The sequence below is a fragment of the Sus scrofa genome, chromosome 4 (assembly GCF_054392235.1).
Source record: "Sus scrofa isolate SSC_HxYL_T2T_F1_AM1 chromosome 4, Sscrofa_HxYL_maternal_Yorkshire_Landrace_v2.0, whole genome shotgun sequence".
NCBI lineage: Eukaryota > Metazoa > Chordata > Mammalia > Artiodactyla > Suidae > Sus > Sus scrofa.
The window spans coordinates 15,105,487-15,126,835 of NC_139386.1; the positions used below are offsets into that span (position 1 = coordinate 15,105,487).

Consider the following 21,349-nt stretch of genomic DNA (forward strand, 5'->3'; position numbering starts at 1 on the left):
TTAATATTATTATTTAATTTTTGCCGCCCGCAGCTGCACGAGGAACACTGTTTTAACTACTCATTACTGTGATTGACGCTCAGAGAGACCCTGGGACTTGCTGAGGTCATGGTCATTTGGACTCATGTTTGTTGGGTCTCACTTTTTCTCCTGCTCTAGTGCTGCTTTGCTTTCTGATGGAAGCACCCAGTGTTTGCCCCGAGGTACTTCCAGGCATGTGTGACACAGTCTCTTAACTGGCTGGATGATAAGCCTGCTGGCCCGGGATGCTACCCTCTGTCCCCGTGGTCCACAGTGGGGGTGTGATTGCTTCCTTGTCTGTCCCTGACTGCATCTGCTCCCTCCAGATGAGTGTTCTGCTTGCTGCTTAGTTGTGTTTTTCCCCTGGGGTTGTTTTTACCACTAGTGCTTGCTTTTTGTAATTATGCAATTAAATGAAGTATATAAACAGATGAAATCTGAGTGTGAAGAAAGTTGTTTTTCTGAAGATTACATTGTGGGTTCTGGAAAGACTTGCAAAACAACTTATTAAAAAATTCTGTTGTTTTAAATGTGGTTGAACAGATCGGAATAAATAAAGACGGGGGATGGTTGGTGGTTAAAATCTCTAGACGGATTCTTCTTGGGGTTCCCCTTGTGGCTCAGCAGTAACAAACCCAACTAGTATCCATGAGGCTGCAGGTTCAATCCCTGGCCTCTCTTAGTGGGTTAAGGATCTGGTGTTGCCGTGAGTTGTGGTATAAGTTGTAGACATGGCTCGGATCTGGTGATACTGTGGCTATGGTGTAGGCCGGCAGCTGTAGCTCCAATTCAACCCCTAGCCTGGAAACTTCCATATGCCAAGGGTTCGGCCCTAAAAAAACAAACAAACAAAAACTAGAAAGATTCTTCTCTTCGCAAGTAGTGAAACTCCTTAAAGGAACCTGAAAGGGGACATTGCAGGCTGTGGTTTTTGCCAGAAAGACCACAGATCTGTGTTTAGTAGATCCATACTCAACAGAAATAGGCTTTGGCCCTTTATCACAAGATTGAGAATGAATGTTTTAAGGTAAAGTAAATTGGGAGTTCCCTGGTGGTCTAATGGTTAGGATTTTGTGCTTTTACTGCTGCAGCCTGGGTTCCATCCCTGGTCTGGGAACTGAGATCCTACATCAAGCTGTTGCACATTGTGTCCAAGAAAAAAAAAAATTGTTTAGGGGTTATATATATTATTTTTGGGTCCTTTCCTGCTCCAACTTCTTAAAATAATCAAACAACAATCACATCAGGCAGAATAGTTTTTCTACTGACTCAGAGTGACTATGGCTATATTTCTGAGCATCGCCTCTGGTCGCTTGGTGGGAAATAGGCTCAAGAGGATGAAAGAGCAGTGAGTCGGCCTGGGAGTCCAGAGAACTGGGTTCTTAGCCCAGCCTGACCAGTTGTAAGGCCTGAGGGAAACCGCTCAGTTTCCTCATCTGTAAAATGGAATGAATAGCTCTTGTCCAGCACTGGATTTGAGGAGTGTCCAGCACTGGATTTGAGGAGGGTCCAGCTAGTAAGTACGACATGTGAGAGCACCTTTCACCCAGTAGGTGCTCATTAAACGTCAGCTTAATATGATTGACTTGTTATATTGGTCTGTCTTTATAATGTGTCTCTGATTCACTGTTACAATCTTTCGTTTGGGGGGCAAGAAGCTTAGCAGAAATCTAATTCGGTTCGGCTTCCCAAATCCCAAGTTTCTGAACATTTGGACAACAACGGTCTTAATGCTGCATAGACAAGAAAGCTATGAGGCGAGTTAACACTGTCAGAAGGATTATCTATTCAATAGCATCTGTTCTTACAACCACTTTTAGAGGAGCGGGTTCACACAGTTTTGTTGTGAGAATTTTACGTCTTCATCAAAGCAGGTGTTCTGGGATTTCTTCTTTCCAACACCTTTATTTTAATTTTTTTTTTTTTTTTTTGCTTTTTATGGCTGCACCCATGGCATATAGAGGTTCCCAGGCTAAGGGTAGAATCAGAGCTGAAGCTGCCAGCCTACGCCACAGCCACAACCACGCCAGATCCGAGCAGCATTTGTGACCTCCACCACAGCTCACAGTCGACTCTGGATCCTTAACCCACTCAGCGAAGCCAAGGAACAAACCTGCGTCCTCATGGATGTCAGATTCGTTTCCGCTGAGTCATGATGGGACCTCCAAGCCACTACCTTTAAAACTTAGCTTGGAGTTCCCGTCGTGGCGCAGTGGTTAACGAATCTGACTAGGAACCATGAGGTTGCGGGTTCGGTCCCTGCCCTTGCTCAGTGGGTTAACGATCCGGCGTTGCCATGAGCTGTGGTGTAGGTCTCAGACGCGGCTCGGATCCCACGTTGCTGTGGCTCTGGTGTAGGCCGGTGGCTGCAGCTCCGACTCAACCCCTAGCCTGGGAACCTCCGTATGCCACGGGAGCGGCCCAAGAAATAGCTAAAAAAAAGACCAAAAAAAAAAAAAACTTAGCTCATGCTACACATACATGCATCTGAAAAATAGAAGTCCTTTTTTGTTGTGAAAAGGTATCGTTCATACAGCTGTTGGTCTTGCCAGTTCAGCCTTTTGGTGAATCGAGTGGCCTTCCCAGTTAATTAAAATTCTTTACCAAGTGGGGGCTGCTTCTGTATTTCTGAAATGATATTTATCCTTTGTTTGCTTGTATCGTTAAAGCAATAATTACGAGTGATTAAGAAAAAGTGTCCTCTTCTGCTGCTTGTTCTTTTGTGGCCTTGGGGTCCTTATCACCCTCCTGTGTCCTGATGGACGTGGCAGGAAACATATCTGCAGTGGGTGTTCATCTAAACACTCCTGGGTTATTATAAGGGAAGCATTTGGGGGCGATTTCAGTTCCAGGCTTGAATGGTGGTGACGAGCTCTGTGGCCCTTTCTTGTCTCTTGGCACTCCAGTGAAAAGCGAGCTGCACTGGGAATGTGGGGACAGCAGGTGTCTGCTTAACCCATCACGGACCCTTCAGTTTCCTGACCATGTTCCAGAGGCCACCGATCTCCGCCGGGGAAGGAACTTTGGAAATGGAATGTCCGAGCAGGATCCCTTTTCCTGTTTCTGATGGGATTCTTCTCTTTCCAAGCTTATTTTTGGATGGTTGGGCCTTCCTTGGAAGCGCCATTCGGTAGCATCACTGAATTCTAAGGTGGGGCCCGTTGGAGGTCGTGGATTGGATCACAAACACTTGCGTGTACTTTCTTACCTATGTGTCCCCCACTGATCAAAGGGACACATAGGTAAGAATACAGAATACAGAATTAACGAACTGTATTAGACTTACTGTCAAAATCTACATTCTCAGACGTAAAGGATAATACTGTAAAGAAGGTGGCGTTTTCTGCCCTAAAAAGATAAGAGGAATCAGGAGTTCCCCTTGTGGCTCAGTGGTTAACGAATCTGACTAGAAACCATGAGGATGCGGGTTCGATCCCTGGCCGTGCTACGTGGGTTAAAGATCTGATGTTGCCGTGAGCTGTAGTGTAGATTGCAGATGTGGCTCAGATCTCGAGTTGTGGTGGCTGTGGTGTAGGCCTAAAAAGGACAAAAGAGAAAAAAAAAAGGAATCACAGAATTTCACAAGAAGGAAGAGACCACACAGGGAAGGTTTCTCAGGTGGTTTTTCTCATGTCCAGTTCGGCTTGGGAAGTGCTGTCCTACTCCCAGTGGAAATTACTTTACCTCGTCTCTAAACTCCCAAACCTATTCCCCCTCCTTCATTTATCGCACTGCGCCTGAGTTTTTTCGGAGGGCAGACTTTCTCTGAGGGCAAGTTCAGACCGATTTGGTTTCACGGTCCCAAAGCCACTTTCACACCTGGGTTCGGTCAGAGCTCATGGGACGTGAAGGCGGGAGCGAGTGCAGGCATCCAAAGCGTGGCTGTGGGAACCAGCCCCTCTAACCCTTAGCAGCAAGTCACCCCTTCACTTAAAGGCTCATCCAGACCACGCTGCTTTGGATGATGGATCTGAGGCCCAAATGTGACCCAGAAATTCCATTCCTGCCAGGATGCAAATGGCAATGACCGCCTGTTTCCTGCAGGCCCCCGACATGAAACAGCAGCTGGGCCAAGGCCAAGGGATGCAGATGGTATAACCCCTTTCCCACTGCATTTCTGCAGGTGCTTCATGCTTATCTTGTAGAGCCAAGCCCCCCACCAGCCCATCCACAGCAGAGCCCTGCACTCTACTTCCTGCATGGAAGAAGGGCCTCCTAGGGCTTGCTCCCCCAACCACGGCCCACTCGGGCGTCTCACCCCCATGCATCCCTCATTCGGGCCTGGCCGTGAGTGACAAATCCTTTACTGTCAGCATCCCGAACCTCCCTCGATTCTATTTGCTTCTCTCATAACCACTCCATTTCCCTGTTCTCTTTCACAGAATAGATCTTTGGGAGGGATTAGATTAATTCACTTTAAAATCTAGCCACTTAAACTTTGTTTTGAGGGACAAGAATGGCTCTTTAGAAAAGCAGGAACGGGAATTCTCATTGTGGCTCAGTGGGTTAAGAACCCTACTAGTGTCTGTGAGGATGCGGGGACATCCCTGGCCTTGATCCCTGGCCTCAGTCAGTGGGTTTAGGTTCTGGCATTGCTGTGAGCTGCAGTGTAGATCACAGATGAGGCTCGGATCCCGTGTTGCCGTGGCTGTGGTGTAGGCTGGCAGCTGCAGCTCTGATTCAACCCCTAGCCTGGGAACTTCCATATGGCCCCAGGTATGCCCCTAAAGAAAATGAAAAGCATGAACAAGTGTACTTGCTTTAGCGTGTATAGTCCCGGAGCCTGGTGCTTAATTCTAGCCCATAGCAGGGCCACAGTTTCCTAGTCTTTGGGGTTATGTCTGAGCCTTTGGGTTGTTGTGATATTAGAGCAGGAGGACCGTGTAAGGTACAGGGCACGTCCCGCAGGAGATTGGAAGATCATTCCTTTCTTGGCCATTTCCATGGACGCCAGAGGAGAGTCTCATCTTAGTTCTGAGTTCTAGACCTTTGAATTTTCAGATGGTGTAAACCAGTCTTGAAAGATCAAGTCAGTGGAGTCGTTTGCCATTGGCTCTCTGCCCACTGAACATGCTGAGGGTTGGTTCCTCTAACGAGGCTCCAAGGCCATGGCACAGGGTCCCGGGGCCCTTATGCCAAGACATGAAGCAGCCCCTCTCCAGGGCACCCTCCCCAGTGGTGATGGTGCTCACTGTCCAGGAATTCTCGGAGACTTTCTGCGAGCTCCGAGGCTCTGGGCGACAGGTGGGTGTGCATTTCCTCAGCAGGGATCATGAGGCCTCAGTGATCACAGCTAAGTGAACAGGGAAGGCTCTCGGGCAAATAAAGCTTCACTTGTCACAGCTGTCAACATGATTGTGTCACACTGGCTGCCCTTTGGAAAATTTTTTTGGAGGTAAGCTCCCCGAGTTCATAACCTTTGTTTCATTTTTCCTTGCCTTCAGAGTTTCAAAACGTGTTTAATAAAAAAAGAAAGCAAGAAAGCTGCCAGAACTTTGAATAAGCCCAGGGACCTGTGTCCGAGGCTGCTTTGGACTTTTGTGTCGCAGCCCGAGGAGTCTGGAAAACCAACGCACTTACCTTTGTGTCTTCCGAGAGCTGGTGTTCAGGAGCTTCCTCAGAGACCCGTTTGATCCCTGGTGTATGTACTGGGCATTTAATTTGGCCTCAGTGAGAGGACAGGTGCAATACAGGCGATAACAGCTCGGGACACCCACGCCCCTGTCTCCTGGGTCTCGCGCTTGTGGAGGGTGTCAGGATGAATAAGCCTATTGCCCCAGATGCGAGCAGCCTAGCGTGGCAGAAGGGAGATCACCCACAGTGGGTGACGGTCGTCAGGATTTGCCTGCACCCTGGCTAGAAGGACGAGGGGTGGGGGTGGGGGGATTGTATAGGAACAGAGGTGTTAGGACCTTTGGCTGGGTTATGTCAGGCCTCACACATGTCTCTGTTTACATGTAAATTTTCAGCTGAGCTTTGTAGCAAAGAAATCCCATGTCTTCTGAAACTTTGGGGACCACAGCCATGTTTTAGGACCTGCTAGCTAAGGGAAGGCACGGCCAGCACCCTCTCACCTTACTGAGGTGTGTTCACTTGGATCTTGTTGTCCAGGCAAACCAGAGCAGCTCTGTCCTGTGGCTGGTTCTCCGTGTTTGTCTGTTTCCTCCTCTCAAGGGCTGCTCCTTAGTCTTCTCTTCTCACTTTGTCATCCCCAAGTGAGGTTGACTTATAGAAAGAAAGCGAGAGGAGGGAAGTGAGAGTTGGAGGGTTACGAAGTGGGTGTTTAATGGAACGTCTCTTGTGTTCCAAGGCTCCGAGCTAGAGAGGTGTTCGGCATTAACAAAAAAATCCAGGGAGGTAGTGCCGTGTTGAGAATGGGCGGTGTTTGTTCCCTTTTAGTAAATGAGGAAACAGGGGCCAGTTCCGCTGTTTTGTAAAGAAGCAAACAGTTGAGGGTTTGTTATTTTGTACAAACAGAAGTCATTAGGGCTTTTTAAAATCATTTGCTGTCTTTTAAAGTTGTTGCGTAGAACAGTGTTTGTCAAGCACTAATATATGTCAGGCAACCCTTGGAATCTGGTAAGACGCAGGTTCTGATTCAGCCAGTTTGGGGTGGGGCTGGGAATGCTCCATTCCAGGGACCAGTGTTGAATACCAAGGGCATGGACTGTATACCTTCCAACAGCTGGGGAGAAAAGGGATTTATTTATTTTCTTTTTCAACACATGAAAAAAAAAAACCTTTTGAAATTAAAGTGTAATTGATTTACAGTGTTGTGCCAGTATCTGTTGTCCAGCAAAGTCACCAGTCATACATCTATATACATTCCCTTTCTTACATCATCTTCCATCATGGTCTATCCCACGAGCCTGGACAGAGTTCCCTGTGCTTATCCATTCTAAATGGAATAGTTTGCATCTGCTACCCAGAGTCCCAGTCCATCCCACTCCCTTCCCCGTCTCCCCTGGCAACCACAAGTCCGTGCTCTACGACCATGAGTCTGTCTCTGTTTCGTAGAGTGGTTCATTTGTGCCCCATTTGAGACTCCACATGCAAGGGGGGATCATATGGTTATTTTTCGTCCTCTTTCTGACTGACTTAGTATGAGAATCTCTAATGGCATCTGAGAAGAGGCATTTAGGTCAAGGAAATTTGAAGGCTCTAGTCAGCTGAGCACAAAAGTCAGACTTGGTGCCTTTTATTTTTCCAGGTGTCATAACTCCTTCGGTAAGAGGTATGTCCTCAGTGATGGAGAGCTCTTCACGTTTGTAAATATTTCTGCAGAGTGGTTTGAGAGGATGATGAAGGGAAAGTACAAAGAGACAGAAGGGATTGGGACTTTTTATGTCTCTTATCTAAGGACTGGCGTGTACAGTAACCTTCTTACTGGTCTCAGTGGGAGTGACCTAGAGAAGGTCATGGCCATCTCGTCCTTTTGAGGAAGGTCTGCTTTCATACATAAATTCGGATGGATCACAGCTTCAAGTGTGAGAGTAGTAATTGCATTAATTACTCTTGGAAGTTAATTTCACTTTGCTCCATTATTGTGGCCATGGCTCCGCTCTTCTGGGGAAACCCTTTCTAGAACCACCATCAGAACTCGGCACAGACATCAAATTAGAATCAATAAATTATTTTAAAAACCATTCATTGTGGTCAGTTTTTCCCCACCCTAAGAGTGGGCCTCAGTTTTCCTTTGAAGAAATAGGAGTTGGAGGAGTTCCTGTCGTCGTGCAGTGGTTAACGAATCCGACTAGGAACGATGAGGTTTCAGGTTCGATCCCTGGCCTTACTCAGTGGGTTAAGGATCTGGCGTTGCCGTGAGCTGTGGTGTAGGTCGCAGATTCAGCTTGGACCTGTGTGGCTGTGGCTGTGGTGTAGGCCGGCGGCTACAGCTCCAATTGGACCCCTAGCCTGGGAACCTCCATATGCCGTGGGAGCGGCCCTAGAAAAGGCAAAAAAAAAAAAAAAAGACAGGGTTGGTGACAAAGCTTCTTGGCACTGTGGTCAGAATGTGCAGGTGACTGTGAAGTAGTCCCAGAAAGGGCTTTTCCTCAGTGACTTATAAACCTAATTCTGAACACTGTTCTTAAATATACATTCCCGAAAGGTTTTGACCAACAGCAGGTGTGTTAAAGTGTTGGCTCCTAAAACAACAGGCGTCCTTTGGTTGGAGGAATTTTCCAGTTTGTAGCAAGGTCCAGCTTATTTTCTGCTGACGTTGGTTTGTGGTAAGTGTGTGCCTATGAAAGGCAGGGGGGAGAGTCACGCTTCTTAGCTTTTTGCCCTGTTCCACGTGCTTTCTGTTAAAACCAAACCAGACAGACAACCGCCCCCAGCAGCCAGCTCCCGATCTGTTATCTCGGAGTCTCTGCTGGAAGACGGGGAGCCGGGGGGGATGGGCAGTGTTGGGAGTCTTGGCTTTTGCTGCCTTTGGCTTTTGGAGAACCCTAGGTTTGGTTCTGTAAGCAGTAGGCCTGGCGAGGCAGGGGCCTGTTGTAGGAGGTTGAGCAGGATGGGACGGGCTCTGTGGGGAGACAGAAGCCGGTAGACCCGGGGGCTCTGGGGGTGAAGTGCCCAGTATGGGCCAGAGACACCATAGGACAGAGACAGTGAGCCTTGGGAACAGTGAGGGACAGGCAGGAGCCGAGCGGGATTCGAGGCCGAGTACGTGCTGAGGCTTAGAGGAAAAGCAGGGTTATCCGTGGGGTCGTGGCCGGCCGGCTGGGACAGGCCCTGGCCTGTGCAGAGGTGTCGGGACTCTTGTGTAGACACAGCCTTTGCTTTGTACGTGCCTTTGGTGTCTGGAAGGGCTCACCTATTGTGAAATCAGTGTGTTGTGTTTGCTGGCTCTGGAAGGAAAGGACATTTTGTGTCATTGCGGAGATGCTAAGGTCAAGGTTGGCCTGTGCTGTCCTCAGGGCCTTCAGCTGTGCAACTTCCGAGTCCAGAAAGGCCCGCCTGTCCTATCCCCTGGCTTCTTTGCCTCCGCTAGTCATTATATTTTCCTTTCCTTACACAAGTGGATCTTTGGCTCCAAGTGTGCCTGGCAGCTTTATCTGGGTGGCGGTGCTAAATTAAATTGCGTATTTATGAACCCCCTGGTGGGGAGCAGAATATTGCAACCTACCAGGCAGGTTCTGGAGAGCCATGGCCAGAAGTTTCCAGAAGGATGGAGAGGTGGGATCTGGTGACCTGGGTTCTACTTTTAAATGTCGACAATGGCAGAGCCCACGGCTGTTTTGGGGGGGGTGCAGGGATGGTTTTGTGCTAAGGGCTTTGTGTGCATTATTTTGTCTGCTTCTTACAACTGCCTCATAAATAAGTACTGCTTTGTAGATGAGAGCGTTCAGGCCTTTCGGACTACACAGCTCGCTCCAGGCCACGTGGCAAGTGAATAGTGTTGTTAGTACCGGAACCCAGATTCTTCTGACCCCCAAGTCTGTGCACTGGCCCAGCACGTCTCAAACTCAAAAGTGCCTACAAGTCACAGGGGGTCTTACTGGGATGCAGGCTGTGATGTGAGAGATCTGGAGGGGGGGCTCCCAGGTCTTGCTGCTGGGCCGGGCACCCCACTGTATAGCAAGTGTCTACACCACCTGGTGTGTGGCTGAATTTCTTAGACTCTCGCTTCTCCTATTTTAAACCCGTCAATTCTTATTCACCCCCTCCTTCCTTAGAATTGCAGTGAGAAATTAGATTGTAAAAGTGACATCTTTGAAAATCAAAACGGTGAAAAAAGTCAGTGGCCCCTCCCAGTCCTTCTCCTCCTCTCCTGCCAGGTCTCACACTCCATCCCCGAGCACCCCCCCGCCCCCGGTCCCCCATGATGCCAGCTGTCTGTGTACCCAGGGCCTGCTTGGCTCTCCATGGCTTTGTTGGCGGATGGCATGATGTGTTTTTAAAAAGCTCACAGTTAAAACAAAGATGAAAACTTGCAGAGGGAATTTTAATTGTTCAGATGATTCACTCAGGAAGACTCCCTCATTCTTCTGGGGAGCGGGGGAGGCCTTGCCGTGCGCTATCTGGGAAGCGGGACCCTGTCTTCAGGCAGCTCTCTGTGGTTGGGATGGAAACAATACCCGCCCTGCCCTCCTCCCCGTAACCTGTGCCAGGACAGGAGGCCGCGTACATGAGCTGGTCTGTCTAGCAACTGGGAATGTAGGCGCTTGTGCTTGGGGTCTGTTTTAGGGAGGGGCTTACATGAAACCCAGGTGTAGTGTAGCTCAGGGGTCAGGTCTTGGGTGTCAGAGTCAGGTACCCTTAGAGCTAAGCAAGCAGCTCAGACATCTCTTAGCCAGGTAACTTTAAGTGACCTATTTGCCCTGAGTCTCTGTTTCCTCATCTATGAAATGGGTATGATGATAATACTTACTCACAGGATTGCTGGAAGAACTAACATGAATTAACATGTGTATAAAGCTTAAGACCTGACCGGCTCATGAGTGCTCAGTGTATGTCTGCTGTCACTGCCCTCTCTGCCCTGTGCACCCTCTCAGTGGATAAAAGTTTCCTGTAGATAGTCTCAATTTGCATGAAATATCTGTGCCATCCTTCCAGAGTGGGCCACGGTGTAATGGGATATGGAATACCGACTTTGGATCTAGACACTCTCTGGATTTGAATCCTAGATCGACCCGCCTACAGCAAATTTCTCTTAGCCTCAGTTTCTCCATCTTTAAAATGGGGGTGGGCGGGTGATGTAACACTCGCCCCAGAGAGTTGCTGTGAGGATAAAATGAAAGTACATCAAGTGCTCCTTGCACTTTCTGGCCCATCGTGGGTACCCAGTCGTAGGAGTCTATAAGTAAGCTGACAAGATGTTTGTAACTTGGCTGTTGTGTAAATTGCCTTGGTCAGCAGGGAAAGGATGCTTTTTGGAAGTTGGTTTGCCATCCCGAAAGCCTCTTCATACAGCACAGCGGACATGAAAGTGAGCAAGCCCTGTCTTCTCCAGGCTCTGCCCTCCATTGCTTCTCGCCCTTTTCTGGAGCCCACACGGGGGCCGGGTGCTGCATGGAAGGAGGCAGGGGGTCCCACTGGGCTCACCTGGGGTCCCAAGTTCCCCGGGAGAGCTGTAGGGAGTAGGAGATGTAGGCTTCCTGCTAATCAGGGTCATAAATGCCAGCCCAGGGCTGGGTAAGCATCCTGCTGCTGGTTTGTGTCATTGGAGTTAGTATCCTGTGGCGGTGGTTTAATTGGAAGAGATAATTGGCGCTGAGTGAGAAGGCCAGGGCGGCTGGGCTGACGGAGCTCAGACGTGCTGGCTGATGGGCAGCACCCCTCCCCGCCTGCCAAGCTGGTACCTCTGCTCCTTTCATGACCTGCTCTCCACCTTGCCTTGCAGCTAGTATTCTCTCCATAGGGTGGTTCTCTATGGAGGAAATGGATGTTTCCTCCATTCCTTCTGAAGTGCAGCTTGTTCCCCGGGTCCCGTAGAAGAACAGACACCTCAAGCTGGCACCTTGGGTCTGTCACTTTCCTGCTCGACCTTCAGCAGTCCCTAGGGGACTCTGCTCCCATCCTACCCCCTCCATGACTTCCTCCTGACACCTTCCTATCTTCCTGGTCCCATGTCCCCTCTCCTCCTTGGCTGCATTTCTGTGTTACAGAGGAGGAGTCAAGAATGGGATTTGGGGATCTGACGGCTCCAGTTTGGATCCTTGCCTCAACGCATTCTCATCCTGTGACCTTGGATGGGTGACAACCGCTGTGAGCTTCAGTGTCCTCCTTAATCAGTAGAACTGCCTGCCTGTGGGCTTGTGGAGAAGGGGGGCACGTCGTGTGCCCAGTGCATGCAGTGGTGCTTAGAAGTGTTAGCTAATGCAGTGATTGGGCTCCAGTTTCTCCCTGATCGCCAGCCCTCATCCTTGGAGCACTCACTACAATTACTTCATGGGAGTTGCTGTTGTGGCTCAGCAGGTTAAGAATCTGACTAGTATTCATGAGGATGCAGATTCAATCCCTGGCCTTGCTCAGTGGGTTAAGGATCTGGTGTTGCCTTGAGCTGTGGTGTAGGTTGCAGACCTGGCTCGGATTTGGTCTTGCTGTGGCTGTGCCATAGGCCAGCAGCTGCAGCTCCTATTCGAGCCCTAGCCTGGGAACCTCCATATGCCTCTGTTGCTGCCCTAAAAAAAAAAAGGGAAGGAAAAAACAAGGAAGGCTCTCGGTTTTCAGACAGCTCAAAGGCACTATAAAAACACCATCAGAGGTGCAGGGGAGCAGAATAAGATGAGCACAGTCTTAGTTTCTCGTTGAGAATTGGGTTGGCTACCTCTTAAGGCCGTGGAAGCTTTTCTCTGCGTGAACTTTGACCTGGGCCCTGCAGCTGCTTCCAGGTAAACAGGAATATGGGTAGGTTGCTAGGAGTGGAGCAGTAGCCTGTGACAGGCTCACTTCTGACGCCTGTGTGCAGGCTGGGCAGGGGCTGGGAGCCCATGGCCGGCTTATCTGCTCCAGTGACCAAGAGATGCTTTGGGAGACCTTTCTTAGTGCCAGGGCCGTGTACACCAGCCCCTTCGATGGTCGCCATGGAGATGCCATCCCTGTTTCCTTTCTCAACTGTCTGCTGGAGCAGAGGCTGGGGCCACCCCCAGAGGAGGGAACGGGAAACCAGATATCCCAGACAGAACTTGGAGGACCCTCTGATCTGTCCTCACTAAGCTCGAGTCATTTCTAGCCAGCTTATCCTGTGATCAGGTAGATCTCATCACCTCTTTTCTGACGGCAGGCGGGGTGTCTCCCAGCAAACCCTGCCTTATGGAATAGAACCATACTAGCGGATTGCCACCCCCACCTATGAGCCCCTGCTCTGTGGCTGAGGTTGCTCACTTCTGCATTTCATGCTTCTCAAGATCCTTTTTTAAAAAATACATATTTTTCTTTTTAGGGCCACACCTGCGACATATGGAGGCTCCCAGGCTAGCCATCAAATTGGAGCCACAGCCACCAGCCTACCCCACAGCCACAGCAATGCCCGACCTGAGCTGCATCTACGACCTATGCTGGATTCTTAGCCCACTGAATGAGGCCAGGGATCGAACCCGCATCCTCATGGACATAAGTCACATTCTTAACCTGCTGAGCCACAACAGGAATGCCTCAGGATCCTTTTGACTGGGGCTACCTGGACCATGGGAGCATTATCTAGCTCAAGCATCCTGGCAGCAAAAGGAGCTGAAAAGCTGTCCCTGGGCTGGACCAGCCCAGCACTGTGCATGAAAAATGTTTCTACGAAAAGAACCAATGAAACATGAGCATGGCTCTGTGTAGAGAAAAATTATTCTCCTGGAAGATCTACATACCCCAGCTTCCTCTCCCAGAGCCTTTCGGATGGGCTGTGGTCTCTCTTCTGTCTGGTCCTTTCACTCACCCTCATCCTCTTCATCCTTGTCAGCACGGTGTCATGCTGAAGACGTGTGGCCCCGGAGTCTTGTTTAGGTTTCCCTTCACGTCCTCATCTGGCTCTGCGTAGTGCTCTGCACATAGCAGGTACTCGTTTTGTTTATGGAATATTGACTGCGAAGCCCACTGAGAAGTGCAGGCAGGCAACGGGGACATTGCCTGGATGCCATCCTGTCATCTGGATTTCTTGGATGGACACACTGCTGTGTGTGAGGATTTGTGCATGAAAAGGGATGTGTAGCCTTTCTGTTCTGCAGCAGCGCCTGGGAGTCTGTTCATCAAGAAATTGAAGAAAACTAGATGTGTTTAAAGAAGATAGTGTGGCTGCACTTGCAGCTGGAGCATTGAAGCACCTTTCACAATGGGTCTCAGAGCTGCATTGTTTGTGTGTGTGTGAGTGTGTGTGTGTGTTGGGGGTGGGGAGCTGTTCCTTAACTGGCCTTCTCTCTCAGAGCCAAGATCAGGCAGCCTTTGCGGATAGAATTGCCTCCCAAGCAGATGGTCTGTACCAGCTGAACTTGGCCGTGAAAGCCTCCTGTGTTGGGGAGCTGAAAGTCTGTGTCTAAAAGTGCTGGTCTGTCTCAAGTTTCAGGTTTTGTTAATATCCCTAAGTTCCCCACCACTTGCTCCTTTTGCTGGACTGGACTCGTGCCTATAAGAATGAGTTGGAGGAGTTCCTGTCGTGGCTCAGTGGTTAACGAACCCAACTAGTATCCATGAGGATGCAGGTTTGATCCCTGGCCTCTCTCAGTGGGTTAAGAATATGGTGTTGCCATGAGCTGTGGTGTGGGTTGCTGACACTGCTCGGATCTGGCATTGCTGTGGCTCTGGCGTAGGCAGGCGGCTACAGCTCCAATTGGACCCCTAGCCTGGGAGCCTCCATGTGCCTCAGGTAAGGCCCTGAAAAAACAAAAACAAAAAAACAAAAATAAAAACAAACCAAAAAAAAAATGAGTTGGAATGATTGTGATAGCTTCAGTACAAAGATTAGAAGGATTTTGCCTCTTGCCAAGAACCCCCTTGCCCTAATGGAGCTCTTTGCATTTTGGAGTGTATTCTCCAATGATTTAACTCATATGTTCCTTAACCAGAATCTTGAAAGGCCAGGAGAAAGTCCCACTTTGCAGATGAGCAAACTGAGGCTCAGAAGAACCTTTCCTTTTGCTAGTTAGGGTCAGGTAACTAGCGGGAGGCAGAGCCAGGACATGCATCAGATACTACCCAACAAAGAGGACAACCATTTGTGACTTCTCTTTCTGGCTCCCAAGCCCCAAGTCCTGTCCAGAAAACCATTTCCCTGAAAAGGGATGATTTGCATATTTGGATCTGAAATCCACACACCCAGGCCCGGACAGATTGGGGACCTCATGCTATTCCAGCTGCTGAGGTCTGTGGGCAGGGAAATGCAGCCACGTTGTTTATAGCATTTATCTATGAAACAAATAGAGTGAGCTGAATGTCAGGAAGTTTCCAGGTTTGCCAGACATCTGCCATTTGTCATGTGGAGGGTGACAGCTTTGTGTGGGGGCCTCCTTCATTCTCAGGCCCACACCTCCCTGCTCTGGGCAAATCCATCCCTTTGGGGTCAGCCTCCAGGCTTCTGCCATCTGCTGGTCGGTCTCCTTTCATCTGGACGGACATTTATTTCAGCGCCATCCACACACCTGGCACAGTCCAGGGGTATTTGGTCCAGCCAGTGGCACCTGAGACTCTGCCAAACCAAACGGCCACCTCTTGGTATCCGTGTCTGTTCATGGAGCTCCCAGATGAGGTTGCCTGGACCTCAGATGTCAGACACAGTTTCGGTTCCCAGTCCTGCCTCGCTCATCACTCTCGTGCTCTCCAGGTGGGCAGGTACTGGTCCCTGCAGTCCTCCCATACATACCCCTCCCCTCCTTTTCTCTCCCTCTGTCACATCACAACCCCTTCGCCCCCCTCCCCATGTCTAGACTGCATTTGGTCACCTCCTTTCTGAACTCTAGTCCATGCCTCTCACCAGCCCTCCTCCTCCCGCAAACCTGGGCAGAGAATCCTCCATCACAGCCCTGCCCTGCTCAGAAAGATGGTGCTCCCGTGCCATCTGAACACAGCCTTTGGAGCTCATGTGAGGCTCACGTTAAATAGTGTGGGCTTGCCCCTGTCCTTGGGAGCAGGGCTGTCTTGTTCTTCCTTTGTCCTTACAGGTAGGTCTTTGCAAACCCACGCGCCTTCTCCAATTTGGGCATGCGTGCTGACTAGCACAGGTAAATCTCCCCTTTGTTTTAAGCCAGTTTAACCAGCACGTATCAATTCACTTGGGGAAGCGATGGTTGACGGCTTTGATGAGCTGACAGGAAGAGAGGAGGGAATTTTCCTACCTTCTCAGGGAAGGGCTAGATGGCAGCGTGTTTTAGAAGGGGTTTCCGTATTTTCTTTTATTTATTTATTTGTCTTTTTGCCTTTTTCTAGGGCTGCTCACGCGGCATATGGAGGTTCCCAGGCTAAGGGTCTAATCGGAGCTGTTGCTGCCTGCCCTCGCCAGAACCACAGCAACGCAGGATCCAAACCACATCTGCGACCTACAACACAGCTCGCACAACCCACTGAGGGAGGCCAGGGATCGAACCCGAAACCTCATGGTTCCTAGTCAGATTCGTTAACCACTGAGCCACGACAGGAACTCCGGTTTCTGCATTTTAGATGCTCTTCACTTTTTTTAAATTTATTTCCCTCTAAGCCGAATGCTTAAACTGCATGGTTGATATTATAAATTTCACTCTTTTTGGCTGATTTGTTGATTCAACCGAATTTCACTGTGCAGGTGAGTGGTTTGGGGGCGGGGGTAGGAGGGATCCTCCGAGCACCAAACTATTTTGGACCCTGGATTTATTTATGTTGGATAAAAAGGAAATGTGGTTTTCACAGAGCTTAACCATGTTTTCTAATAATTGTAGCCTTTTAGTATTTATCACCTAGGAAGGTGATGGATCAGTACCTGCATGGAAATTATTTGGGGAAAGATGACAAGCTTGATACACACGTACGGACAAGAACATATGCAGTTTAGTCCCCTGTGTTCTTTGTAAGAAGGATAATATTTGTGTGAGTTCAGATGATGCCAAATGAAGTTAAAGAGATGAAGTTAAACATTTTCAATGGAAAATGACTAATTTAGCCTGGAATGGCTAAACTGAGTAGTTTGGGGAATCTTTTGTTACTGGAGCCCTTTAGGTGAAACGGTTCTTTCTGGATTATTTCCCTTGAATGTTTCCTCTAATCCCCAAGACTTCAGCTCCTGAATGGCCAGGAGCAGATAAAGGCAGGTAGGCTGGGTGGTTCTTATTCATGTCTAGGGATGGGGTTTTATATGGGGGTTGTATATGTATTCTTGTATATGGGGTCAACTCTGATCTCGCCCTAGGCCCCCTCCTATTTTCTTTTGACTCAGTCTGGGAGGGTCTTTTTCTTCTTTTCTCTCTCCCTCTCTTTTTTTTTTTTTTTTTTTTTGCTTTAGGGCTATACCCACAGCATATGGAAGTTTCTGGGCTGGGGGTTGAATCAGAGCTATAGCTAAGGCCGACGCCACAGCAATACCAGATCTGAGCCCTATCTGTGACATATGCTGCAGCTTGCAACAACGCCACCAGATCCTTAACCGCCGAGCAAGGTCAGGGATCAAACCCACATCCTCATGGATTATCAGTCAGATTCATAACCCACTGAGCCACAACGGAACTCCAAGGAGGGTCTTTTTGGCCTGAGAGTAAAAGCAGCTCATAGTAGCATCTGAGAAACAAAACCCAGCTAAATCCTGAACCCCATAGTTAACCCCTTTGATAATCCTTGTGTCTTTCCAAGGGTTCATGAGGCTTTCTGTGCGAAGAGCAATAGGGAATAAATAGTCCCCCCACCCCCACCCCCAGAGGTCACAGTCTCTGCCTCTGTGACCTAAAAGGTGATGCCCCAGGGCTGGCCCTGTCCCCGTCCCTGAGCCTGCTTCCCAGCTCTGGAGGAGGGGAGCTCCTCCGCTGAGCCCCTCCCCGTTCCGGGCCCGCCCCCTCCTTCCCTCCGGAGACCACGCCCAGCCAGTGGCAGTGCCCGGAGCAAAACCTAAGGCCATGAAATATTTAATTGAATTGTTTCACCATGGGGATATTGTGACTCACGTTGAAAACGAATCACCTGCCTGGTTATCGGGCCCATTAAAAAAAAAAAAATAGATCCCTGGTTAAAGATTTAAAGGTCAGAGTCGTGGTGGTGGAGGCTCGTTGTTTTCTTTCCTGTGGGTTTGGGTCGGGAGTAGGAAGATCGGCCTGGGGGAAAGATGCTGGTGTGTCAGAAGCTGCCTAGGTGGGTGAAGGGATTCCAGGTGGTCCGATGGCTGGCTGTGCTTTTCTTTTTTTCCTTTCTCTTGTCTTGCTTCCCCAGAGCAAGGCGGGGAAGGGGCTGGAATGTGGGCGAGGCCGGCCTTTGAACTAGACAGCTATGCTCAATAGAGAAAACCTCACTCCCGTCCAGGCATTCAAGATAGTGTTTCCCCGTGTGCCGTCTCTCTGAGCTTGGCGAAGCATCAAAATCCCGTCGTTCTGCTTTTTAATTTAATTTGCACACAGGCAGAAGAAAAGATGTTTGAAAATCCTTGGCGTGTTATTGCTATTATGCACAAGGCAGCCCCTTCGTGCACAGTGGTCTGGCCCTGGTGTTATTGCTCTACTGAAAAATCAGTTGGCTTAATTAACTTTTTAGGTGACTCCTAAAAAGCCCTATGCCTTGTCCCACCTGCTGGGAATTTCAGGGGAAGGATTTGGGGGCCTCAAAAGGAAAGGCGTGTGGTTGACGTTGGGTTTCTGTTGGTGAAAGACCAGCTCTGACATATTTTGAGCACCTGCTGCAGCCCAAGACCTTGCTAGGCTCCCTGGGGAGTTCAAGTTGGTCCAACGCCCTCCCCGAGTCCCTTGTCTAGAAGGGACGAGTAAGAGCTTTTCCTTTCAGAAGACTGTTCTGAACCATTCTCCTAATCACAGGCGTGCCCAGCTTTGGGGAGGAAGCCCTCACTCCTCAGTTTCTTTGTATCTGTTGGAGATGATGGGCAAGGGAGAAAATTGAAGGCATGGAAAGAAAAGAATTCTGCTGTAATTTGTGTAGCGTTATTCTCTGGCAGAAAAACAGGCCTGCGGTTTATGGTTCTTTGGGGGAAAAACATCCGCCAGGGTAACAGAGCATCAGTGGTGTGTTTGGGAGCGAAGCAGACACGTGTTTCCTGCATTGTGCAGATGCTGGGCCACGCGCCCCAGGGTCCTTTTCAATTCTATGAGTCTAGACTCTGTGGTACTTAATATCTAATCAGCTAAAGGCTTCAAAAAATCCTTTAGGAAAAAAGAAGTCTGAAAAGATAAGCCAAATCTGGGAGTTCCCGTCGTGGCTCAGTGGTTAATGAATCCAACTAGGAACCATGAGGGTTGTGGGTTTGATCCCTGGCCCTGCTCAGTGGGTTAAGGATCCGGCATTGCCGTGAGCTGTCGTGTAGGTTGCAGACGTGGCTCGGATCCCGAATTGCTGTGTCTCTGGCGTAGGCCGGTGGCTACAGCTCCGATTTGACCCCTAGCCTGGGAACCTCCATATGCCGTGGGAGCAGCCCTCGAAAAGGCAAAAAGACAAAAAATAATAATAATAATAAGCCAAATCTATTTTGTATGGATTTGTTTGCATCCCCCTTGGCTTTTTTATAGCTTTTTTTTTTTTTTTTTTTTGTCTTTTTGCTATTTCTTGGGCCGCTCCCGCAGCATATGGAGGTTCCAAGGCTAGGGGTTTAATCGGAGCCATAGCCACAGGCCTACGCCAGAGCCACAGCAACGCGGGATCCGAGCCGCGTCTGCAACCTACACCACAGCTCACGGCAACGCCAGATCGTTAACCCACTGAGCAAGGGCAGGGACCGAACCCACAACCTCGTGGTTCCTAGTCGGATTCCTTAACCACTGCGCCACGACAGGAACTCCCCCCTTGGCTTTAATGACTCCCCCGCCCCATTTCTCTGTGATTTCTTCCTTCCCAGCTGCCCAATTTCCATCATTCAGCAAATATCTTTGGAGCAGCATTGCCTGTGCCGGCTACTGTGCAAGGGATGGAATCCCGCCTGCAGGAGGCTTCGTCTCGATGGAGGAGACAGTGAAGGGGCCGTGGCAGGACAGTGTGTGTGATGGACTGTGATGGGTGCAGAGATCAAGCAGAGAGGGAGCCTCTTACAGGCAGAGTGCCGGGAGTGCTGCTCAGTCTGGGCGACAACCAGGCACAGTCACGCAGGGGCATAGATGACCGCAAGAAGGACAGGGTCCTGGTGGAGGGAACCGTGTGAAATTCGAGAGGCCATCAGAGGCTGAGAGACGGGGGGGGGGGGGGGGGGGGAGAAAAACACTATGGGGTATTTGGGAGCTACGGGGAGGGTGTCTAGAGTGAGTGCATTGATAGTTTGTGCTAATTGTTTTCTGCGAAGCCCCTCAGGTGCCAGTTTAAAAGAACATTCAGGAAGAATTCCTGTTGTGGCTCAGTGGGCTAAGAACTAGACCAGTGTCCATGAGGATGCGGGTTTGATCCCTGGCCTCACTCAGTGGGTTAAGGATCCAGCATTGTCACAGATGCGGCTTGGATCCAGTGTTGCTGTGGTGTAGGCCGGTGGCTGCAGCTCCGATTCAGCCCCTAGCCTGGGAACTTCCCTATGCCTCGGGTGCAGCAGTAAAAAGAAAAATAAATAAAGACCATTCAAGGAAAAAAAAAAAAAGAAAAAGAGAAAGTGTAAAAGAACATTCTCAGCTCCCTTTTGTCTGTTGACTCCACTAGACGTCACCTGTATGAAATCCTCCTCCCGTGAATACTAACTACCTCCCGTTAACCGGGTACAGGGGAATTTGCGAGAAACCAGCTTAGCAAACATCTGTCCAAATCCTTTGGCGCAAAGCCCTTCATCTTTACATTTTCTGGCCATCCCACCTCCAAATGTCATAAATCTGTTGTTGGGAAGTGACTTTTAGGGTATGCAGAGGTCATGGTTAAGCCCCAGCTGCATCGCATCTGTTCCCCTTTCCGTTGCTCCTTAGAACCGTGTGTCAGCACGCCTGCTCCGGGTCGATGTTTTTCCTTTCCTTTCCCCTGTGTCTGGGGAAGGCTCTTCTTGCCCCATGTGCGTGGCAGGGACCTGCTGGATGCCGGTGTTGTCTCAGAGCCCAGTTGGGGAAGGCTGTACAGGAAACCCTGTTTTGGCTGTCCCCTTGGAGTGAAAGGAGTGACCTCGAGCGCCTGCCTCTCTTTGCTGTGCTTCTGCCTGGTCACAACGCGGACGAAACAGGTGTGGTTTCAGCAGGGTCACCACGTCTGCTTTGCCAGTTGCCCACGCGTTTGTTTTGTCAACTGCAGCTCAAATGTGCAAAACTTGGCTCTCGGTCTGCCCCGCTGACATCATCTCAGGAAGCCTGTCTGTGATAATGTGGACCAGCGTTATTTATTCTCTGCGGGAACAAATGCCAGAAACGTCGTAAAGCAGAAGAGTGTGTTTTGGGTTCTTGTCTGTTGGCTTGTGAAAAACAGGGATAGGGAGGGTGGTAGCTGATTCTCTTGAGCTTCCCGGGAGGCCTGGGCACCAGCCTGAGGGATTTCAGTTAGAGAAGCCGTGGGGGTCTGGTGGGAGGTTCACGGGCTCTGAAGGCACAGGACCTGCTCTGCAGGCCAGCTCCCTTTCATGTCCGCTGTGTGACCGGAGGCTGGATACTTACCCTTTCTGTGCACAGGCTGCTTGAGAATGTTTTAGAGGAAGTGTCAAGACAGTGGTCCATCTGGAAGCAGTGCTTTCTCCATAATACTTTATCCAAGACTGAGAAACCACACATATAAGTACGTGCAAAGAACCCTCCTTCCAAAAAATCGAGTTGGGGCGGGGTGAGGGGTAAAGCAC

The 21,349-nt window shown here is 49.7% G+C and overlaps 1 protein-coding gene and 2 long non-coding RNA genes across 19 annotated transcripts in view; 2 read left to right on the forward strand and 1 right to left on the reverse strand.

Annotated features, from left to right (window-relative positions):
- Positions 1-21,349, forward strand: part of MTSS1 (MTSS I-BAR domain containing 1) — a 169,891-nt gene that overhangs the window by 87,326 nt on the left and 61,216 nt on the right. The gene's annotated exons all lie outside the window — the stretch shown is intronic.
- On the forward strand, positions 721-5,496 carry LOC146403687 (uncharacterized). The gene is made up of 2 exons (XR_014843381.1): positions 721-2,066; positions 2,323-5,496. It is a non-coding gene; the product is annotated as an uncharacterized LOC146403687 (long non-coding RNA).
- LOC146403688 (uncharacterized) lies at positions 3,353-13,598 on the reverse strand. Its single transcript, XR_014843375.1, has 3 exons — positions 13,326-13,598; positions 6,096-6,246; positions 3,353-3,558 (listed from the first exon to the last, which is right to left on the reverse strand). It is a non-coding gene; the product is annotated as an uncharacterized LOC146403688 (long non-coding RNA).